The sequence below is a fragment of the Palaemon carinicauda genome, chromosome 16 (genome assembly GCF_036898095.1).
Source record: "Palaemon carinicauda isolate YSFRI2023 chromosome 16, ASM3689809v2, whole genome shotgun sequence".
Lineage (NCBI taxonomy): Eukaryota > Metazoa > Arthropoda > Malacostraca > Decapoda > Palaemonidae > Palaemon > Palaemon carinicauda.
The window spans coordinates 55,859,323-55,879,322 of NC_090740.1; the positions used below are offsets into that span (position 1 = coordinate 55,859,323).

Sequence of the window (20,000 nt, forward strand, 5' to 3'; positions counted from 1 at the left end):
ATGGGACAGGGGAACAAACCTTGCTTGCATGGCAACCCTCTCTCAGCTAACTCCACCCAACTCCCTCCTCGAAACAATAAAAAAAAAATGTAGATATATTTCGAGAAGTTTCTTACACTTTCTAACCAGGTGAAAACATAAAAATTGCGTAAGACCTCGTGTTCATACCTTGTATGGGTCATACAACATAACAAAACAAATTTACATAAGACTTTGTAACAAAATACGTGAAAGATGAAGTTGATTCTTAAAAAAATCGTAAATCTTCATATACTGACTTGAATGGAAAATACAATTAAAGGAATGACGAAACTCTTATGTAGTTTATATACCTTTACTTGACCTACAAGAGAGGAACCCACCTTGCAAGCTGGCTATATATCCCTTAAATACACAAATAGAATATTTACTCTATACTAGGCCAACTTTGTAAATATATATATATATATATATATATATATATATATATATATATATATATATACATATATATATATATATATATATATATATATATATATATATATATATATATATATATATATATATATATATATATATGAATATATATATATATACATATATATATATAAATATATATATATATATATATATATATATATATATATCTATATATATACAGCATATATATATATATATATATATATATATATATATATATATATGTATATATATACATATATATATATATATATATATATATATATATATATATATGAGTGTGTGTGTGTTAGACCTATATATATGTCTAACATTAAATATATATACATACATATATATATATATATATATATATATATATATATATATACATATATATATATATACATATATATATATGTATATATATATATATATATATAAGCATTAACTTATATATATATATATATATATATATATATATATATATATATATATATATATATATATATATTTATTTTCTCTCTCTTAGGCATATACTGTACATACGTGTAACACATACATACACGCATATATATATATATATATATATATATATATATATATATATATACATATATATATATATATATATATATATATATATTTATATATATATATATATATATATATATATATATATATATGTGAGTGTGTGTGTAAGACATATACATATATATATATAAATATATATGTATACAAATATAAATATATAAATATATATATATATATATATATATATATATATATATATATATACTGTACATATATGTATATACATATATATATATATATATATATATATAAATATATACGTATATATACATATATATATATATATATATATATATATATATATATATATATATATATATATATATATATATATATATATATATATATATATATATAAACTGTTAGAGCAGTGTCGATCCCAGAACCAACCGGATCATATATATCTTGTTACAGGGACGTGCAGAGGGGGGTTGCTAGTGGTGCCCAAGCACCTGCCCCTTTGGCTACTGTATCAAAAGTTCCCTTTTTAGAGGGATGTATCATAGGCCCGTTGCTTATCCCGCCTATCTATGTCAATAATAATAATAATAATAATAATAATAATAATAATAATAATAATAATAATTATTATTATTATTAATATTATTATTATTATTATTATTATAATAATAATAATAAAAATAATAATAATAATAATAATAAACAGGAGCTCGTAGAAATGGGTATTATATCTTGGCAACACTGGGTCATCCAACATCAGCTGACTATATGTCTTACTGCCTGGTAACACTGGGGGCAAGGCAAGCTCAGCTGAGTTAAACTGACAACAGGCCAGGTAAGCTTTCCTAGTTATTTTAACGGGTATTGCCTCAGCATTAAGGCTTTCACTCCTTTTTAGCTATAAAAAGTGTAATAACAAAAAGAGGGAGAGAGACAGTGGGCCAAGTGAGTCGAGTAAATGAATAGATTTGGAGAGGAAAATAGGAACGGGGCCACAATAATGTGGACTGGAACGCCGAACGGTACAGGTACTGGTATGATTCATTGTAGGTGGCCATTAACCTACTGACTGAGACGCATACAGCTTGTGTTTCATTTCATTTGTTGCATAATGTTTCCAATTAAGTTCTTGAGCTGCACGTGATATTTAGTTTTCAATTTTCAAATCAACAATACCCAACTGGATGGTGAAAATATCTGTTCATTTCTCACTTTCATTTATTTTTTTTTTACTTGTTTTCTCCATCTAGCATTCGAGAATCATGTTTATGTCGTTTTATTAATGATGTTTAGGCTTATCTTAGTAAATATTGATAACTCCGAATCGGCTATCATGTTGTGGGTCCAAAAAGGCATATATTAGCGAAATATGCTGATAATCATGCTGTAGATGAAGAATGAAGATTCCTTTATTTAAACGAAGAAATATCAAATCAACTTAATTTTACAAAGTTAAGAAATATTCTATTAAATGGGAAAATGCTGTAGGATAGCCATGCTTTCCCAAAATAGCTTTAGTCATATCCCCCTCCTTTCTCTACCATACTTAAATGCGGTAGTTGAGCACTTTTTCAGCCAAATAAATATAACCAAAACTTCTGGGAGATCTTCTCTTAAAATGAAACATCAAATGGGATAATTCATGTAATATACCATAAGAAACACTGGACTTGAAAGTGTCTTCTCATACACTGATTATTGATGGCAAACTGCTGAAAGCAATCAGTAATGTCACAAGTAATGCAACATGTACAGAAGTTTCAGATATGTGATTTCATGGTGTTCGTAAGAAAGGTATGAAGGGTATAGCAAAAAGTTTAATTTCTACATTCATTTATTTTTACTTCCTTTGAATAAAGGATATGGATTTCTGTACGTATGTAATCACTTGTACCTTTTATTGTGTTTTTCTTGTCAATAGGTATTTTACACTGATGCCTAATATTTAGGGTAATTTACTCAAATTTAGGGTAATCCTGATTTTTTTCTTGGAACCTTGATTTTCCAATTCTGTTATATTAATAATCATCTGTATGCCACGGAAGGAGAGAAGAAAAAAGGAGCAGGAGCAGGGCAGACAAGATGTTGCCAAAGGTAGCAGAACTCTTTATGATTGGATGAAGCCGAGAGTGGCAGCTTCAACATCGGAGCAAGTGAAGGAGGAGGAGGAGAGCTGGGAGGAGACTCAGGAGTGTGAAGAGTCAGAAGCTGAAGATATGGAAGCAGACGGCGAGTCAAATGAAGCGGACAGTTTAGATAACTTAGAGCAACAAGTTGCTCCACAGGAGCCCCAGACTAAAGCAAGAGCAGAAGTGCCCTTAGTTGAAGAGCCATTTTCCATGCTACCTGAATTACAGTATTCAAATGACCCTGCCCATGTTGTTAATTATAAGATATGTATTAGTGAGTTTTTCATCAGACTCTGCAATAACTATGGCCCATGTCAACCAGTAATTTCATATCCCAAGAATGTAGAACACGCTCGTTTCAGAGAAAATGGTGTGAAAGGAACGCTTGGTTGGAGTATTCACCTCAGAAAGATGCCATGTTCTGCTCCAGCTGTCGTCTGTTTTTGAATGAGGAAAAATACAGGGGCCGAGTAGCTTGGAAATCAGAGGGCATAAGCCGTTGGAGGACAGCTTTAGAGAAAATAAAGGAGCATGCTAGTTCAGAATCTCACATGATTGGTATGGTTCGATGGAAAGGGCTCCAAAGTCAAGCATTAGATATTGCCTTAGAAACAGCTAATCAGGAAGTACAAGCTACCAGAGACAAAGAGAAATAGAGAAACAGAGAAATTTTATGTAGGTTGATCTCCATCACTCTATACTTGGCAAGACAAGGTTTGCCATTTAGGGGTGACCTAGAAAGTTCTATCAGTGGAAATCGGGAAAATTTTCTTGAACTTGTAGAAATGTTTAGCAAGTATGACAGTGTAGTTAAATTGCACCTTGATGTAATTAAAGAAAAACAAGAAATACTGAAAAGACCCCAAGTGTCATTGGTTTCAAATATGACTCAGAATGACCTGATCAAGGCTTTGGCCATTTCAGTTAGAAGAGTGATATTAGAAGAAATTCACAAGAGCAAGATCTTTTCCCTCCTCATAGATGGAACAATTGTTTTATCACATACAGAACAGGTCTCTTTTGTTGTGATATATGCACATGACTTCAAAATAAAAGAACATTTCATACAAGTAATCAATGTGCAATTAACAACTGGTGAAGCTCTGGAGAAAGAAGTGATCTCTATGCTTAAAAAAAATAACCCAAACATAGATGATATGCATGGACAAGGATATGATGGGGCAGCAAATATGAGTGGAATATACAATTGATTACAGTCCAGACTCCAAAGACAGAACCAAAAGGCACTCTATGTACACTGCCATGTACTCAGCCTAAATCTAGTATTAGTCGAAAATGCAAAATCAAGTACTCACTTTGTAACTTTTTTCAGTTTGGTGGAGAATCTGCATGCTTTTATTACTAACTCTTCAAAACGGCTTGCTGCTTTCATGGAGATCCAGAAAGCAAAGTATCTAGAAGACCGCCCACTTGAACTTAAGAAGCTATCAGGCACAAGATGGGCTTGCAGAGAGTCAGCCCTTAGAACCATGAGGAAGGTCATCCAGTGCTGAAGCAATTTTTAGAAGAGATAGTGCAAAAACATCCTCCTGATGCATCAGCGGGGGATGCCTCAATATTGCTGCAAAGTATTAACTTTTAATTTCTTGTTTGGCCTGAGATTGCCACCCTAGTTTTTCAAGAAACTGCCTATGCCTCTAATGCCCTACAACAGAAAGACTTTGATTTGGCTACCTCTCACAGAATTGTGGATGGAGTGCTACAAAGTTTGATAGAATTAAGAAATGATGAGGAGTTTCAGGAGGTTTTTACAAATGTTAAAGAGAGAGCTGAATCCATGGTCATCGACCTCCCCTCTGGGATTCCTGGACAAGGCAGAAAAAGAAAAAGCCTGAGAGATACAAATATAGTGAGTGCTACATCTGCTACTGAGGACCAGCGATATCAATCCTTGGATGAGTACTACCGTGTGAGAGTATTTTATGTGTTTTTAGATATAATATCACAAGAGCTACAAAGAAGATTGAAATATGAAGACAACACAACATTGGGTATCCTAAATGTCTTTCATTGTATGACAGTCCAAGATAACTGGAAAGGACCTGTGAACGAAGAGGCATTCAAGTCCTTGCAAAAATTATGCCAGTTTTTTGAGTTAGAAGTAAACAAGCTACGGTTAGAATTAAAGGTCTTCTATTCCTCATTTCCTTGTCCGCCACAGAACACTGCAGCTACAATGATCAACCTGATGAAAGAAAACAATGTCCAGGAGATATTGCCACTTATGCTTGAACTTTCAACAATTTATGCCACTCTACCCGTCACAACTGCAACAGTGAAAGGACCTTCTCCAAACTCAAGCTGGTGAAGACAAAGCTACGTAGCCTGTCCAGTGAGGAGAGGTTATTTGATCTTTTGTTGCTAGCAGTTGAAAAGGATATCACAATCAACAATAGTGAAGTTATCAGCATATTCAAAGAAATGGCACATCGAAGGGTTCTCTTATAAATATAAAATCATAAGGTCTGATTGATTTTCTTGCAGTCATTTATGTAAAAGTAATATATATATAATTTTTCTTTTGTTAAATTTCCTAGTTCTACTGGTAGTCAGTACTGTAGATTTTATGTTCATAAAAAACATTAGCCCACTAGTACCTATGATATCAGTCATGTTTATCTCTTTCTTGAATTATTAATGGCAAGTTTAAATAAATTTGAAAGAATATTGAGACGGTATATATTTAGCCTCATTCATTCCTATATTTTTGCCCTTTTTTTCACTTGAGCACCTGCCCTGAAAAAGTTCTCTGCACGTCCCTGTCTTGTTATGGATAACAGCCCCATTCATAATTCTTAATTAATAACAGATTGGTTAAACAACCACCCGAGATTACTAGGATTGAGTGGCATACTAAATCACCCGATTTACATCGAATATAAAATCTTTGGACAAAGATGGTATGCTATTAACGTCAAGAATACAAATTCCTTAATTAAGCATGCACAATCAGTGCTGGAATTATGTAAACCTACACGTCCTGAAAACTAATGTGAGAATCTCTTTGGATCCATGTCGAGGCGACTGGCCCAAGTAATAGGTAAAGCAAGTAGTGGGGAACCTAGGGTTCAAGAAATAAGGTGTGCGAGATCGGCTTGCCTAAATTGATTTTTTGGCATTTGTTTAATATTTTGGATATGAGGATTCTAAAAATATCTGGTTCAATATTTTTTGCAACATTTTCAAATCAGCCAAACTGGTTTACAAAATGGCCACCATTGTATTCTGAAAAAAAAAAATGTAATATTTCTGCAAATACAACATCTACATGCCTAATTTTAAGCACTTACCCCATGATTTTGAATTTAGATAGTTGAGTGTACATATCTTAGCATATAATGATCGCTGTCCTATTGATTCGCAAGATATACATAATTTAAATCAAAATGGATAACAGGAATACAGAATAATTTTGGAAAATAAAACTTTTCAATTATAATGCTGGAACTTAGCAAGTAAGCATAAAATACTAAGAAATACATCCTTTTGTTTTACAAAATATAAATCAACTATTCCTTACTTAATTCAAAATTAGTGAATTAAGGCTACAATAAATCATTATAAGTCGATTTGTTTATAAACTTACATATGTCACCCTCATCCACATAGGTACACCAGTAATATGTAAAATGTTAAGCAATAGCTCCTACTATTTAACATGTTATACAGTAAATCATTACTTATTTCAGATTTAGTAAATTAAGTTTAAACTTTATAAGCAACGAAAGTTGCTTATAAAATCAATTATTTGCTGCTTAAGTTATGTGTATTTGTTCTGATTTTGATATTGCTCTTTTCTTATATCATTCATTTAATCTTTTAATTTTTAATTTGATCTATTTGGTATAATTTATAATTTTTTAGTATGTTTCATCCACATAATTTTTTAAGTATTTCGATGTATTTGTTATAATTCTTGCCTTTTTAACTGAATTTCATTGACTTAACGTAATTGTCTATTGATTTGTGTTTTAAAATCACTTTTTAGCTCCGATGATGGGAAATGTTGTTCCCGAAAGCTTAGTAAATAAACTGTCCTAATGTTGAAGTATCTGCTTTCCTTCGCTTTTCTACTAAACCTCAAGCTCTCTAGAAGCGAAAATGTCATTATATATATATATATATATATATATATATATATATATATATATATATATATATATATATATATATATATATATACACACATATATATATGCCCTAATTCTTGTATGAAGATATGTGTTGTACGTCAAGGTAAATAAATTCTATATTCATGAGGATTCCACAAAACCTAACTATTCAGCATGTTGTTGTAGCAAGATTGCATTTTGATAGTGAGGGATAGTTAGTTGCCTTTGTGCGCTCGAGTAGACAAGATTCTCACCTGAGAGAGTGTCGATTGTACAGTGTACTGACGAACCTTTTGTAATAAAGTGAAAAAAACTCATGTTCCGATGTCTCATTATCCGTGGACACGGGACAGGTGTAAAAATATGTCTGTTTGTGTATACTGTGAGCAAAGTTGTTTTTGAGCCGATAAATAAAATAAAAGTTCAAGATGCCTGGATGCACAAGGACTAACATAGCGGAGGCTGCTGCTGCAGAAGATAAGAACGAAGGAGCAGCGGGATATGGCGTTACCGATGAAGAATATAGATATTAGAATATAGAAATTAGAATGCAAGAATTGGAAAAAAAGGTTAGATAACTTAGAAGAGTTAATAAACAGAATCTTGGTTGAACGAGAAGAGGAGCAGCGTGCAACAGCATATCCCATGTACTTGAACGAAGTCCAATTGCACACAAGTGAAAGCACACATGCACAGCCGATTGAAGATACGCAAATTGTAGTTCGAAAATTGCCAGACCTCCAGGTAAGTGTTAGGCCTTTTGACGATCAGCGGCCTAACAAAGGGTTTCAATCGATTGAAGTGTTTTTGAGATACTTTGAAGTAGCCACATATGGGTAGTTAGAAAGAGAAAAAGCTATTCAAGTAATTAGATTGCTGAAAGATGCTCCTGCAATGAAGGTAATGTGTTGGCCAAAAGACAGTTTAAGAAGTTATACTGAAATAAAACAACGTTTAATTGAGAAGTATGCCTTACCTGATGCAAAAAAGGGGGACATAAAAGAAAATTACAAACCCAAAATTCGTGAAGGTGAATCTTGCAACTCGCATTTTTCGGGATTGCGATTTGTTTGCTCCCCGGAGTGCCAATCGCCCAGAAGGTGATAAAAAAAGCAATTGCCCGTAAACATGTTCGCAGATTAATAAACCCGTATTTATGTGGTTATTTGTTTGATGACAATCGCTCGTTAGCAGACGTAGTGAGCGCGATACAAAACATTTTAGACAGTTTGTCAGAAGAAAAAATGACTGAGAATAGCTGGCCTGATTCCGAGAAGTTGAAAGCCATGAGAGGCACTCACCAACCCCCAAAGTGGGAGAGGGGAAAACGCAGTCAGTAGGTGAGAAGAGTCTTCAGATGCTGGCAGTGTAGGGGAGAGGGGTACCAATGAGTGGAGTGCCCCACCAAAGGATCCCCCCACTGTTACACTTATCAGGCCTACGGTCATCTATCTTGAGAGTGGCCAGCAAAAAACGCCGAGGGCGGGTGGGCTGTGGCACACACACACCTACCCCGCCCAACATCCGAGGAAAAGGAAAAGAGGAACGGCGAGATTAGGGAGATAGATGCCACCCCCCCCCCCTTCGCATGACATTAGAAGCAGCACCCGAGGCAGCGCTCCCAACGACGACAGATTTAGAGCAGGCACGGGGACCTCCATTGGTACCCACGACCTCATCCCCGCTGCACTGGGGAGCAGCGGCGTTGCAGCGGAGGTCATTGGCCCGTGCCCCATATATCGTAATGGCCGTCTAGGAATATTAGCAGTTAGGATTGACCCGCCAAATAAATCCATTCGAGTGCTGATTGACACAGGAGCCAGTGTTTCACAGATTGTAAAAAGATTCTCCTCAAACCCACTACAGTCAGTGTCATCCCTCGTCCTTGACACGCCAGGAGGAAATGAAATACAGTATGCATAAACCATACAACGATCATCAACTTTAAGATGGGATCTGTGAAGTTTACACATGATTTTTTTGTTTTGCCCACCTTAGGAATTCCAGGATTCGAGGCTATTTTAGGAATTGATTCCATTTCTAGTAATGAAATATTCATTTTTTTGGGGAAAGATACAATAACAGTAAACGCAGGAGGGAGTATTTTGCCAATAGAAAGTCATGAGAGAGTAAGTGTGTGTGCGGGCACTGAGAGACATTTAAGTAAGGTGACAGCTGTACCTAAGAGAGGAGAAGTGTTGTCTCCCCAGACACTTACGAGTATATCAGTGACCCCATGTCGCCCTCTTCCGGAAGAAACCAAGGTCGTTGTTAAACCCCATGACAATTAGGCGCATGTAGTTTTAGAGAGCTTATCGGAAATAAAAGAAAACAGAGCTGATATAACGATAGTTAATTTGTCAAATAAGAGTTGTGTTAGGAAGCGATTCTGTGTGTTAATTAGAGTTATGTGAAATTGCTAATAATGGGATGTTGGGATCCACAATTCCAGCCCGCACAGACGAACGCACTCAGAATTTGATTATGCAAGCGCGAAAACTATGTCCGTCAGAATATCAACCTTTTGATAGTGACATTGTCAATAATTATTCCGATGTAATTGCAATTGGAGATGACCCACCCAGGAGGATTGATCGATTTCCCTTTGAAACTGGGCAGGCGGAGCCGATCAGGTTAAAGCCTTATAAGGTACCCATTCATTTCCAGGGAGAGATAGAAAGGGAAATTAGTAAATTAAAGGAACAAGGGATAATCGAGGAGAGCGAATCTCCCTGGGCTTCTCCAATTGTAGCTGTTAGGAAAAAGGATGGCTCGGTAAGATTATGTGTTGATTATAGGAAGTTAAATGCAGTCACTAAGGATAATGCATTTCCATTGCCCTCGATTGAAGAATTACTTCTGAAGGTACGGGATAGTAAATATTTTAAAACTGTTGATTTAAAATCCTGATACCATCAAATACCCATTCAGGAAGACAGTAAATGTAAAACGGCATTTATAGCAAACTATCAACTATTTTAGTTTAATTTTCTTCCTTTCAGTGTTAAAAATGCTCAGAGTCATTTCTCTAGAGTAATGATGGTGTTTTTGTCTCCCTTAATTGGCCATAATGTTCTTGTTTATTTAGACGATATCATAATTACAGGGAAAACGGCCGAAGAACATAATAATAATACTCGTAAAGTTTTAGAAGCATCGTAACGTAATGGTATGAAAATAAATTTGTCAACGCGCAAATTTTTCTGTAAACAGGTCGAATTTTTATGTCACATAATAACCCCGGAAAGTATACAACCCTGCCCCAGTAAAGTAGCGGCTATTAGAGATTTCCCCAGGCCACGTAACCCTGAGGAAGTAGGGGGGTTCCTTGGGCTCACTGGGTATTATCGTAGATTCATAAGAGGTTTTGGAGAGATAGCGAGACCCTTAGATGCTTTAAAGAAACAAAAAGTAATAAATTGGGTAGTGGAAGAAGAAAGAGCCTTTAACCATTTAAAAGCTGCCTTAACTAGCAATGACTTACTCGCATATCATAGATTTGATCGCCCGTTTTTAGTGATAACAGATGTGAGTAGCGTAGCTATTAGTGGTGCAGTTTTCCAACGAGAGGATAAAGATAGAGAGTGACCCATTTGTTTTGCTTCCCAGGCATTAAAAGGGGCAGAAAAAAATTATAGTACATTTGATCGAGAGGCTTTGGCTATTCTTTGGGTTCTAGAGAGGCATCGGTTCTTTTTATTAGGTCAGTCAATTGAGTTGCAAAGTGATCATCGCCCCTTACATGACCTCTTTTTCAAAGGGGATTTGACCTCCCGACAAACAAGATGGATTGAGAGATTGTTAGAATTTAATATATAGGGTTTTCACTAAATAGAAGGTAAAGCTAACAAGGTAGTTGATGCTCTCTCTAGAGGTGTAGTAATAGAAGTAAAAACTAGTGCACAAAAGAGGAGTGAAGAACATAACCAAAATATTGAAGACCCCCATCAAAATAGAGAAAAATAGAGAACAGGATGTTAATTCACCCGAGGAGCATTCAGAAGACGGGATGAGAGAGAGAGCGAGAGAGAGTGAAAGATGTGAGTGGTGAAGGTGAATATATGTGGGTGGCCGAGGACATGACCATGGGTGTCCAGAATGAATGCCCTGATGATGGGGGTGTGATTGACTTGGGAGGTTGGGACATAAAAGAAGTCCGAGAGGGACAGAAAAAAGAGGAATGGATGGAAAGAGTTAGAACAGTGATTAAAGGGGAATCGGAGAGTTATCCGTCATTTCTGAATGTGCTTTGAGAGAATTTCTTTATAGAAAATGATATCTTATATTGTGTTTACGAGAAGAGGGGAGGGGAATTTTGTGCACGGGTAGTTCTTCCTCCCTCTTTAATTAATCGAGCCATCCACATTGTACATGCAAGTCAGTATGTAGGGCATTTAGGTATTGATAGAACATTAAGGAAAGCACGTGAATTCTTCTTTTGGTTAGGGATGAAAAAATCTATAGAGAAATATATAAAATGTTGTCTTGCTTGTAACTGTTTCAAAGAACATAAAAACAATGTACCGGAAGTCAGAAAGTGGCCTGTGATTCTTATTAAATTTTATAGTGTGTATATGGATGTGGTAGGACCATTTCCTACTGGTTTAACACAACATAAGTATATATGTGTAATTGTGGATGCATTTACTCGGTACACTCATACTTACACAATTTTGGATAAATCAGCGAATTCATTAGCCCAGGCGTTGTGCTCTTTTATTACCAGGTTTGATTGCCCGAAAATTTTGATAAGTGATAATGGTCTCGAGTGAAAATCGGTCACGGACTTGATGAAAATTGAACACTTTTCGGTGACCTCATATAGGCCTTCAGCTAATGGCTTAGTGGAATCGCATAATAGGGAAGTGGTGTGAATTTTAAGTTACTAAGTGGCTGATGACCCCCTTTATTGGCATGCCTTGCTTCCTACAGCTGAGCTAGCTTTGAACATTGCATACAATTCTTCGCTCAGGGACACGCCTTTCTTTTTAGTGTATGGACAGGATTCTGTGTTACCATATACGGTCCTCATTAATTCGCAACAATTGCCAAATTACTCAACTGAGCAATACTGTGTATATTTATCATATCTATTAAGGAAAATAATGAACACTACTGAAAGGTTTTTGAAAAGAGCTAATGAAAAACACAGCTCAAAGTATGATGGTCGGTTCATAACCACACCAGTAAAAGTATTTGTGGGCAATCGTGTGTATTTGAAACGATTACAACCTAGGAAACACAAACTGGAGCCAGCGTATTTGGGTCCGTACCGAGTAAAGATGGTTAAATCTAACACCATTGTAATACAAAGCATTATTAATGGCGCAGTGTCTGAACATCATCAGGCACACATACATGCGGTGCCCGAAGAGGTAGTTTTCAAAAGTGTCAATCAGAATGTTCCTTCTTACCCCTACATACACATTCCCCAAGTTGATGAGTAGAATTTTTTTCCATTGGTGTTGTTGTTGTTTGAACAGACCTCATTTCTTCTTTTGACGTGTTTTAAATAAACTTGATGATAACAAGGTGTTCTTATGTTGATACTTAACCCTTTTACCCCCAAAGGACGTACGGGTACGTACCTCATAAGCCATCCCTTTACCCCCATGGACGTACGGGTACGTTTTCTATACTTATGCGTAGATAACAGGTCTTGGCAGGCGTTGTATTTGAAATACAACGCTTTACTGTTGTGATGTTGTTCCTTCGATGTCTTGTCATCAATGTAACATGAATAAAAAGTTTCTCTGGGCCCAACAAGGGTCAAGATGGACCTTTAAATTTTCTTTGAAGAATCAGCTGATATTTCCTGTGCAGTTATTTTAGGTTGCAGAGATATTTACACAAATATTACGAAAATAGGGCACTGTTACCAGTGCAAGAGTGTGGTTTCGTTGTTCCTTCGACATCTTATCATCAATGTAATGTGAATAAAAAGTTCTCTGAGGCCCACAGGGGTCATGAATGACCTTTAAATTTTATGTAAAGGAAACAGCTGACCTTTTATGTGCATTTGCTTTAGATTTCATAGCTATTATTATCGAATAATTACGTGAAATGGTTCCGTTGCCATGGTAACACAATGTTTTCATTGTTTTACAATGCCAGATCCCCACAGAGGTCAAGATGGACCTTTAAACTTTCTGTTATCAATCAGATTATTTTTCCTTGTATTTTTTGAGGTTTTTCATAGTCATTTATACAAATTTTACAAAAAATTGTCATCATTACTCCTGCGTGACTATTGTTTGATTGTTCCTTGGATATCGTGTCAACAATGATGAATGAAAAGTTTCCCTGGGCTCCACTGGGGTCTTGATTGACCTATAAATTTTCTTTATAGATTCAGCTCGTATTTCATATGCAGTTTGTTTAGGTTTCATAGCTATTTACACGAGTAATTACTAAAAATGATTTCGTTATCATGGTAACGATGTGTTTACGTTTGCGCCACGGCGTAAGGAAGAAGTTCCCCGGAGTGAGCGTAACTCTCTTGCGCCACGGCGTAAGGAAGAAGTTCCCCGGAATGAGCGTAACGCTCTTTAAAATCTCCGTGTCTCGGAATTTAAAGGTCCGAAAGCAGCTGATTTTAGTTGTTATGCGTTTATTTATGCCTAACATGATTATTTTTGTATATTTTTTGTTGCTATTTTGCCGAAACTTTGAGTATATTTCTCATTTCTTGTCGTCATCCTTGCTCCCGGGGAAAAATAAGACTCGCTCTGCCATTGTTGGGCAGGACAAACAAAGACTTTTAAATTTCCTCGTCTTGTGATTTAAAGGCCTCAAAGCAGCTGATTTGGGTTGCCATGCAGCTTTTATGCTTATCAGAATTATTTTTGTATGTTTTTTATTTCTATTTTGCCGAAACATTTAGTAAATTTCATATTTTTTTCGGGGAATGAAGACACAGCGCGAGGTAGGCAGGACAGCGTGGGTGAGTCCGTCACCACCAAGACTCGCTGTGTGTCTCAGTTCAACTCTTGACTTTGTGGAGGGAGGATGTGTTTCGTGCGTTATCCGTCAATTTTGCGCTTTTACAGCCTATTCTAATAAGTGATAGTGCTTTATACCTTTTTAGAATATTCCTCTTTATATGTGTGAAGGCATTTGTTGGATAAAATGCCTAATGGTCAAGAAAGATCAGTGTGAATGAAAAATTCTGTGTTTAATGGCAACTCAAGGGAAGAAATTGCGACTGTTGTCTCAACCTGGTAAACATGTAAATACGATTTGAAAGGTTGGTGTTGTGTTTATGCATGTATGTTTTCATATTATTTCAAGTATTCTATAGGAATACATATAGTATATATATATATATATATATATATATATATATATATATATATATATATATATATATATATATATACCGTATACATATTCATTTGAAAATACGTCGATTTATTTTAGGCAGCCACTGTGTATATTTGAAACTGACTTTGCTGAGAGAGAGAGAGAGAGAGAGAGAGAGAGAGAGAGAGAGAGAGAGGGGGAGAGAGAGAGAGAGAGAGAGAGAGAGAGGGAGATTGTAAAAGTTTCTTTCTTTCGGTCATAACTGATCTATGCTTAGAGGAATTTTATTATTTTTTATTTATTTTTGAAGAAAATTTATTGAACTTTCTTATGGCATGTGTGAAAATAAGGATAAAGCAATGTAAATAGTGGGTATTGTTAGATGAAGTTAGGCGATGACAAACTTTTTTTTTTTTATCGTATACATTCCAATAAATAACAGAGAATTCTCATTACAGATACTTGAAAATTATACCATCTTATGGACAATTTATTCAGCTATAAAATTGTATCTAATAGTTTGTAGTTAGAAGAAATGAATAAGGAAAAAAAATAATAAAATGTGTAAAAGCTGTAAACCCAAATTTCTTTACCGCAAGTAACGAGATTTAGGTTTTCAGTTTTTGCTCGTTTACTACTTTTTTCCATGTTTCCTCTCGTTTAACTACAAATTCTAATATACGATTTTATAGCTGAATAAATTGTCTATAATATGGTATCATTTTGAAGTCTCCTTGAGGAGAACTTACTTTGCTATATCGGAATGTATACGATAAAACATAAAACATTTCGTCATCGCCTAACTTCACCTAACGATAGCCACTATTTAGATGGCTTTATCATTATTTTCGCATATGTCATTAGAAAGTTCAATTAATTTACTTCAAAATAATAAAAAAAAAAAGAAAATTACTCTAAATATAGGTAACGTATGATCGATAGAACGAAACTTTTGCAATCTCCGATTTTCGTTACTTGCGCTAAGGAAATTTAGGTTTACAATTGTTGTGGGTATACTATTTTTTTTTCATGTTTTTCTTCTTTTAACTACAAACTATTATACACCATCTTATATCTGAATAAATTTTCTATAAGATGGTATAGGTTTAAGATTTCTGTGAGAAGACCCATCTGTGCTTTATCGTAATGTATACGAAAGAATATAAAAAATTTCGTCATCGCCCAACTTCATCTAACAATAGCGGCTATTTATATTATTTTCTTTATACTTTTGATAACTATATTGAAAACTTCAACCTTTTTCCAAAAAAATTAGACCAATCTGACTTCTCTAAGATGAAAATTGAGGCTGTGGGTGCGATTTGAAAAAAATAAGTCGAAAAGCCCTTCAAAACTGAAAATGCCTGGGGCTTAAAGCACGGAAGTTTCCAAGTAAGCCGGGGGTAAAAGGGTTAATGTATACTTAAAGTGTTGTGGTAATTTTGATGTGTGTGGCAATACGTATGACATACTGTTGAGTGAACCTGAAAACAATCAGAGGTTAAATAGGTCAGGTGAGATCCGTCAGGCGGATGCTGTATTATTCATGTATTTATATGATCCCTGGTTGCTGGGGCCGGTGCGGCTCCCGAATGGCAAGTGGCTGTGGGATTTGGGCTCAGCCTTCTTCTTTTGACGTGTTTTAAATAAACTTGATGATAACAAGGTGTTCTTATGTTGATACTTAATGTATACTTAAAGTGTTGTGGTAATTTTGATGTGTGTGGCAATACGTATGACATACTGTTGAGTGAACCTGAAAACAATCAGAGGTTAAATAGGTCAGGTGAGATCCGTCAGGCGGATGCTGTATTATTCATGTATTTATATGATCCCTGGTTGCTGGGGCCGGTGCGGCTCCCGAATGGCAAGTGGCTGTGGGATTTGGGCTCAGCCTTCTTCTTTTGACGTGTTTTAAATAAACTTGATGATAACAAGGTGTTCTTATGTTGATACTTAATGTATACTTAAAGTGTTGTGGTAATTTTGATGTGTGTGGCAATACGTATGACATACTGTTGAGTGAACCTGAAAACAATCAGAGGTTAAATAGGTCAGGTGAGATCCGTCAGGCGGATGCTGTATTATTCATGTATTTATATGATCCCTGGTTGCTGGGGCCGGTGCGGCTCCCGAATGGCAAGTGGCTGTGGGATTTGGGCTCAGCCTTGAGGATAGGTAGTGTTACAGAATGTGTAGATGCGAATACCTTACACTTAATGTTATAAGAGAAGCGAGGGAAGATGAAAGATTTTCTCAGGAAAACAGCTAGTGGCCACAGGTTGATAGTTGCAAGTGCAAGTGTAGTAGTGATTTAAATAAATGGCAAAACTCTGGTGGTGAGTTGTGTTGCAAAATTGTGCTCTAAACCCGGACAAGTAAAATCGAGTGATGAAGGAATATCTGTTCATACCCCTGTCCGGCCCAAAAAGCCCGTATTACCCACAACCAAAGGGAGGTTATTTATGAGGTTGATATGATTTTTTTTTCACTTTGGGTATTCTGTATTTTAGTTGCAGAGGTCATAAGAAGAAATAAGTGGAATTATTTATGTTGTATTGTGTACATTTTTACATGCAATATTGCATTTTTTATTTTTTTTTTTTTTGTGGAAGATGTGTTATTTTATTTTGGGTGATTTCTATTTATATATTTTATGTTGTATTTCTGTTTAGTACATGCCATGTCTATTCCGGGTCGGAGTGTCCTCCATATATCATAGACTAGTGAGGGTGAGTGCGCACCTCCTTCCGGAGTGAGGAGCTGGAGGGGGGGGGGGGGGGGGGAGTAATGTCCTAATTATTGTATGAAGATATGTGTTGTACGTCAAGGTAAATGAACTCTATAATCATGGGACTTCCACAAAACCTAACTATTCAGCATTTTATTGTAGCAAGATTGCATTTTGATAGCGAGGGGTAGTTATTTGCCTTTGTGCGCTCGAGTAGACAGGGCTCTCACCTGAGAGAGTGTCGATTGTACAGTGTACTTACGAACCTTTTGTAATAAAGTGAAAAAAACCCATGTTCTGATGTCTCATTATCCGTGGACATGGGACATATATATATATATATATATATATATATATATTCATATATATATATATATATATATATATATATATATATATATATATATATATATATATATATATATAAAATCTCATTTGGTTTTGTAGAATAACTTAAAACTAGGGTAGGCATGTACATTATATTGGTTTTACACCCTTGCCTAGGTCAAGGAACTCATCTAGAGTCAGGTCATTTGTCTCATCTTGCATAGAACAGAAATTACAAATTTCACAATCATTGCACTTGCAAAGAGGTGTTCACACAATATTAGTTTTTTTTTACTGTATCAGCTGTTTTTCGCACATTTTTTTTTTTTTTTTTTTTTTTTACAGCCGCATTTTACTTACTCCACTATGGGTATACTTTGTTTCATTTAATTCTGATCGTTTCTTGCACACAACCATTTCCTTGATATGGACTAATGACGGCTTCTCTACCATCGGAGAATTTGTATCTTAGCACACTATGGTATACATGTATCCATGATGTTAGTCATGCTAAACTTGTAAATAGATAGAATAAGGTTTGTTATTTATGAGTGAAAACGCTATGTAAGAAACTTGTACATATCATATCAAGACTCAAAAGGAAATTCGATAAATTGGGTAATTATTGAAGTTATCCCCGAAATCCAATAGAATAACCACAAATGTGTAAAAGCAGTTTTAGGACGTGATAGTTTTACGATGTATAATGGCGGCCATGTTGAAATCCAATATGACCGACTTTGAGATGACGAAAAAAAATGGAACCCCGTTTTATTGCAATTGGCATAACCAACTCTATCAGAAAATGTTATAAAATCAATTTAGGCAAACAAATCTCGAAAAATTACAATAGGATCCCTACTAAGATCAAGTAAAATACAGAGAGAGAGAGAGAGAGAGAGAGAGAGAGAGAGAGAGAGAGAGAGAGAGAGAGAGAGAGATGGCAATTACTCATGTATATTAGAGGCGAGACTTTAATATTTACAGCGTTATAATTTCTTTGCTTCAGTATTCTGATGATATAGAATAAATTATTGTCTATCATACTTTATTCATTTACCTATTCAATATTTGAGAGAGAGAGAGAGAGAGAGAGAAAGAGAGAGAGAGAGAGAGAGAGAGAGAGAGAGAGAGAGAGAGAGAGAGAGAGAGAGAGAGAGAGAGACCCCTCTTTGAGGAGAGCTCGTGCGTGGACTGCATACACACTCAGCGTGGATTCGTCTTTCACTGATTTAACTCTAATTGTTGATATGGTCCGAGATAATTCTCTGCCCAGGTATAAAGGTTGCCAGATAGTTCTTTTTCATTATTATTCTTAAGAGATACCAAAACATTTTGGAACAGGCAGCGATATTTTTGCAGGCGAGTACAGTCGCTTTCATAAGTGACGACACTGTGTACTTCTATTTCCGGTCAAATTTTAAACCTAGAAAGTAATATGTGGCAACTATAGGAGCTGATGTATAGGGTTGTTGTAAAGTGGCATGTTATCTTTTAAATTATCGTAGTGGCTTACTTTTATTTTCAGGTTCCGATATGATTTTATAGGAAAAGATTAAAAGAGTAAAACTAAAATGATAAAAATACTTTATTAATTATGCATGATTTAAATTTTCAAGCACTCTTTAAAGCCCCTATTACACGTATCCGGTTTCCTATGGCCAACCTGGCCTACGGCCCCGTAGGAAAATTCTGGCTTATGGCTAGAGCTATTACACGTATTTGAACAGCCGGAGGCAAGTGGGTCAGGGTGGCACTGTTTGTTGTGGAGGAGTTACATGTCTTATCTCGACGTCATTCTCGTTCCTATTGCTCTAGCGTTCTACTTAAAGGAGAAAACAAGAAAAAGGAAGATTTGGTTCAAACAATGGCTGCATAAACGACAAAAATACTCTCATGTTAACTTGATGAAGGAACTACCACTAGAAAAAGATGACTGGTTCAACTACATGCTAATGGATCACGACACAATATTTGGAACTCTTAAGTCAGGTATCACCTTTAATAGAAAAAAAGGACACTTGCACGAGAGAAGCAAATAGTCAACATGAGCGTCCTTCAGCCACTCAGACTGATGTCATACCATATGGTGAGCAATTACACACTACGTCCTCAGTCCTGACGTACGACGGCCGTCCGCCCAACTTTAGTACTGGCAAAAGTTCATCCGGTCAGCCGTGGTTGAGCTTTCATACGGCCGATTTGCTATCACACGCTCAGGTTTGAACATATGAAAGCATCGCGACCGACGGCGCCGTAGGAAACCGGATAAGTGTAATAGGGGCTTAAGAATTAAATCACAATACTAGGTCTATTGTCCTAAAATTTCTATTTTAGTAATGAGCTTACTTGACTTGCATTATGATAATCATTGATAAAAAT

General features: G+C 35.6%; 1 protein-coding gene and 1 pseudogene across 1 annotated transcript in view; both read left to right on the forward strand.

The window, feature by feature from the left end:
• LOC137655320 (uncharacterized) overlaps positions 1-20,000 on the forward strand; it is a 436,860-nt gene that overhangs the window by 185,641 nt on the left and 231,219 nt on the right. The gene's annotated exons all lie outside the window — the stretch shown is intronic.
• Positions 3,030-5,335, forward strand: LOC137655049 (uncharacterized; annotated as a pseudogene).